Genomic DNA, 5,417 nt, shown 5'->3' with positions numbered 1-5,417 from the left:
TTACCAGAATCGGAAATATTACCGGAAACGGAAATATTGTCAGAATCGGAAATATTGCCGGAATCGGAAAATAATTCCGGAAACGGAAATATTAAATATTTGTTCGAAACGGAAATTAATTCCGGAATCGGAAATATTAAATATTGTTCGTATCGGAAATAGATTCCGGAAATGGAAATTTAATCGGAAGCGTATCGTACGAATTAGCATCGGACGAGGCTTGCCGGACGAAGGCCCAGCACGAAGCCGGGGCCATCGCCCAGCAAGCATGCGCGCCACAAGCCCAGCCAAGGCAGCGCCCAGGCCTACCGCAAGGCAGGCCCAGCGCGCGCCAAGGGCCACGGCTGCGTGGGCCGTGCTACGCGGGCTGCTGCTCGCACGCGCATGGGCAGCCCTTGTGGCTGCCGTGTGTGTGTGAGTTTGTGCTCATGCGTGATTCCTGAATCTACAAGAGTCAGTATATGATTAAATTTCTATTCCTAATTGGATAAATTAATTAAATAGAATTCATGTAGAATTCTAATTCCAATTAATTCGTATCCTACTAGGATTACGATTCCTTTTCCATAACTCTATAAATAAAGGCCTAGGGGTCATAATTTATACATAAGTTTCAAAGTATTCAAAAGTGAGTTTTTTGAGAGAAAATTAAAACACACATCTTGCTCATAAAGTGCCGAAATTTTCTAGTACCTTAAGGGCGATTCTAGTTGGTCAATCTTAAGGCGGATCCGGACGTGCTGTGGACTATCTACGGAGGGACGACACTTGGAGTCCTAAAAGACTTGTTCTTGTTCGGTTCGGGCGCAGCTAGGGAGGGCACGCAACAAAGAGTATGCATCTAAATTATGCTATATGATTATGTGTAAATAATATGTTGTCCTGGGTTAATGGTTGTTTCCGCATGATCTATGTAATGTCATATGTATCATAACCTAACAGTGGTATCACGAGCCCCTTATTATTTTCATAATCTAAATTGCATGAACATGGTTAAAAATTACAAATTTGCAAGAATTAAAAGGGGTGATTAATTTTCGTAATTGTTAATTAATTGCAAATTGCGTTTATTTAATTATATGTACGCAGTTTTTCGGCAGTTTCTTCATTACTCATCCGAATTGAGTGATTTTTGTGTCAATTCCGCATGTAAAAGGCATTCTAAAATTTTGACAAAAATAGTATTTTTCTGCCGAACCCAGAATTCTCAAATTCGAAGCCTAACTATGACTTTTCGAAGGTTTTAGTTTTTCGAATGCAAAATTTCGTAAATTTAAGATGTTAAATTAAATATTTGCGATTCCTGTTGATAAATCTTGAATTTTTGATTGACCTACTGCATATGTTTAACAAGTTTGAATGCCTAGTCTTGTTAATTATGCAATCTAATTTGTAATTATGATTAATTTGTTGAAAATTAGAATAATTTAGAATTAATTTGATTTTCATAATTAATTATAATTTAATTAGAAACCTATGATTAAAAACCACCATAAAAATTGTAAATTTACGATAAATTTTAAATTTTTATGACCTAGACTTGAATCCATATCAATCGGAAATCAATTGGATAATAAATTTTCGATTTTTTCGCCCTAAAATTATGAAATTAATAATTTTTATTAATTTGTCATTAATTTTAAATATAAATTTTAAATTTTTATGCGATTCGTTCAAATAACTTGCACGCACGAAGCAATGGACGCTTCGTGTTACCCTTAAGGGGTGTTGTATAATGCGGGCATGCGACGACGAGCAAGGGAGCTCGTCGCCCGTGCGGCACGAATGCAATGAGCAAGGGCGTAGTGCACGAGCACAAGGCAGCAGCCCTGCCTTGTGTCGTGTGCCACGAGCAATGAACGAATGGGCATGGGCGAAGGGCGAGCCAAGGCAGTCGCGTGTGGGCAGCAAGCGAGCTGCGCCACAACGCGCGCTGCCTCGCACAAGTGCGCGCAGCCTCGCGCGCAGCGAGCGCAAGCTCGCGTGCCACGAGCGCTGCGCCCAGCACTGCTCGCGCGCGCAGCGCGCGATGTCGCTCGCCCAGCGAGCGATGTCGCGCCCCAGCGAGCGATGGCTCGCGCGCGCAGCGCGCGATGTCGCTCGCCCAGCGAGCGATGTCGCGCCCCAGCGAGCGATGGCTCGCGCGCACAGCGAGCGAGCCAGCGCGCCCAGCGAGCGATCTCGCGCGCGCGCACTGCGAGCGATAGCTCGCGTGCGATGGGGCGCTGTGCGGAGGCTTGCGATGAGACAGCAGCAGCTATGCGACGAGCGCATGAGCTGCGCGCACATGGCCAGCAATGGCTGTGTGCGTACGGCCCATGGGCGTGCAACGCGTAGGGTGTTTTGCGTTACGATTAGATCGTTTTGAATGTTTAATTTGAAAATTTCAGTTCACGTAATTTTAATTAATTTTAAAATTAATAATTTGAATTAAATTCTTGGATTTTAATTTTGAATATTATAATTATAATAAATGGAATTTATTCTAATTATTTTACTAAAATTAAAATCATGAATTATTTTAAATGCGACTGAAATTAAATTAAATTTTTGGATTCAATTATAAATTTATATGAGCTTTAAATTTTAATTAAATTTGTATGTTTCCGGTTGGACTAGAAATACATTTTTATGTTTAAAATTGGTAAAGCATATGAATTTACTGGTTTAAGTGGGAGCGCTTTTTAGTCATAAACTCTTGATTAGGTCTACAAATCCTTAAGGTTAAAACAACTTGATTAGAATTAATAAGGACTGAATAATTGGTAGATTATTGGTGCCCTTGATTAATTGCTGCAAATGTTTACGTGATGCATAATGTGTTTTACTAACCAGCTATGTGGGCCATTCATGATAATGAATGGGTGAATGGTATATATTGTATATGTACTGTTTTGCAGGTTATGAAGTGACTAGTATGGCCCAAATAGGATAGAAAATATGGTCTGCGTACCATTAATTTGAATGTAATTGGTCTAAAGCACCAAAGTTATTTTTCAATTCAAATATGGTCTGCGTACCATCAAATAGTTGTAATTAGTTATAGCTTATCCTATTTGAAGAAAATGGTGCCTCCCACGGAGATTTTCAAGACGGACTTTGAAGTCAAAGCTTCAAGATGAAGTCGGGCCATACTAGATCACAAATATCTTATGCATGTTTTAAGTTATTTATTGCTTTAAATATGTCTTAAAATGCATGAGATCAAAAGCTTGATTATGTTGCATGATTAAGGATTTTAGTTCACTTAAAATCTAACCAACATAGTAAGAGCCTTAAGTTCCAAACTTAAAAATTGAGTTAAAAGGTGCCATGCCAAAATATACACTTGCTTGGATATCCTTTACATCAATCTAGTAATAGTTTTCGCTCAGCGAGGTGTTACTTATTGGTCCTAAAGGGGCAAGGTACACAAATAATTGTGAGTACATGTTAGTTTTGGTGAAACTCAACGATATAAGTAAGGAGTCCTTTTATGTCGTGGCAAATTCGATAGGTTTACCTAATAAGTTCTTAGACGTACCTATCAACCAAGAATAGTTTCTAGACTATTAGTAAAAGGCTTTTGCTTACCTAAGATGTTCTAGGATTAAGTCGACAAACTGTGCTTAGTTCTTCAATGATTTTAGGATCTTGGAATCATTTTATTCACACCTGCCGGAACACATAACTTGAATAAAATGCTTAATAAACATTGAATTATGCATGTATGCTAGAATTTAAGTTTATTAAGAGAAACTGTGAATGGTTATTTATTTGTTTATTCTTTTCAATTGTAGTTTTAATATGGCAAACAACAATTCATTCAACATTCGGTCAATTCTCGAAAAGGAGAAGTTGAACGGGAAAAACTTCCTTGACTGGCAAAGGAACTTGCAAATAGTTCTTATGCAGGAAGAAAAGGAGTATGTCCTAGATGAGGCGATGCCCGAAGCTCCTGGAGACGGGGTCACTCAGGCTGCCCTCAATCGTTGGATTGATGCCAACAAGGATGTGAAATGTCTAATGCTCGCCACCATGAGTGCGGATCTGCAGAAAACGTTCATCAACTTAGATGCTTTCACAATCATCAGTGAGTTGAAGAACATGTTCCAAGATCTGGCTCGAGTCGAAAGATTCGAGACTCATAGGCAAATTCTTGAGACCAAGCTTAAGAAAGGCGAGCCCGTAAGTCCACATGTTCTCAAAATGATTGGACTCATTGAGAATATGAGTCGGCTGGATCAGCAATTTTCTCAGGAAATGGCTATAGACACCATCCTCCATTCTCTTCATAGCGGGTATGATCAGTTCAAACTGAACTACAGTATGAATAGTCTGGACAAAACGCTCACTGAGCTTCACGGTATGCTGAAGACCGCTGAAAAGACGCTCAAAAGTGATAAGCAGGATGTGCTTATGGTGCGTGGGGGCAAGTTCAAGAAATCTGGAAAGAAGAGGAATGCTAAGAAAGGTGGCAACAAGGCCAGCCCAACTAAGCAAACTGGCGCCAAATCTGCAAAGAGGAAGGTCAGTCAACCCACTTCTGAATCCGAATGCTTCTACTGCAAGAAGAAGGGGCATTGGAAGAGAGATTGCTTGAAGCTAAAGGAAGATCAGAAGAACGGAACAGTCGTTCCATCTTCAGGTATTTTCGTTATAGACTGTATACTTGCTAATTCAACTTCTTGGGTATTAGATACAGGTTGTGGCTCACACTTATGTTCCAATCCACAGGGACTAAGAAGAAGTAGAAAGTTAAGCAAGGGAGAAGTCGACCTACGAGTGGGAAATGGAGCACGGATTGCTGCATTAGCTGTAGGAACTTACTATTTGTCGTTGCCCTCCGGGCTAGTTTTGGAACTGGAAGAATGTTTCCATGTTCCAAGTCTTACTAAAAAACATCATTTCAGTTTCTTGCTTAGATGCTAAGGGATTTTCCTTTATAATAAAAGACAATAGTTGTTCGTTTTATTTTAAAGAGATGTTTTATGGATCTGCTAGATTAGTCAATGGACTTTATTTATTAGATCACGACAAACAAGTATATAACATAAATACCAAAAAGGCCAAAAAGGATGATTCAGATCTCACCTATCTGTGGCACTGTCGATTAGGCCATATAAACTTGAAACGCTTAGAAAGACTTCAAAGGGAAGGAATTCTAGAACCATTTGACTTAGAGGATTATGGTAAATGCGAATCATGTTTACTTGGCAAAATGACAAAGCAACCTTTCTCTAAAGTCGGAGAAAGAGCAAATGAACTATTGGGTTTAATCCATACAGATGTATGTGGACCAATGAGTACAAATGCTAGAGGTGGTTTCAGCTACTTTATCACTTTCACTGATGACTTCAGTAGGTATGGTTATGTCTACCTAATGAAGCATAAGTCTGAATCCTTTGACAAATTCAAGGAATTTCAGAGTGAAGTAG

The sequence above is a fragment of the Spinacia oleracea genome, chromosome 4 (genome assembly GCF_020520425.1).
Source record: "Spinacia oleracea cultivar Varoflay chromosome 4, BTI_SOV_V1, whole genome shotgun sequence".
Lineage (NCBI taxonomy): Eukaryota > Viridiplantae > Streptophyta > Magnoliopsida > Caryophyllales > Amaranthaceae > Spinacia > Spinacia oleracea.
Note: the sequence above shows the minus strand (reverse complement) of the source record.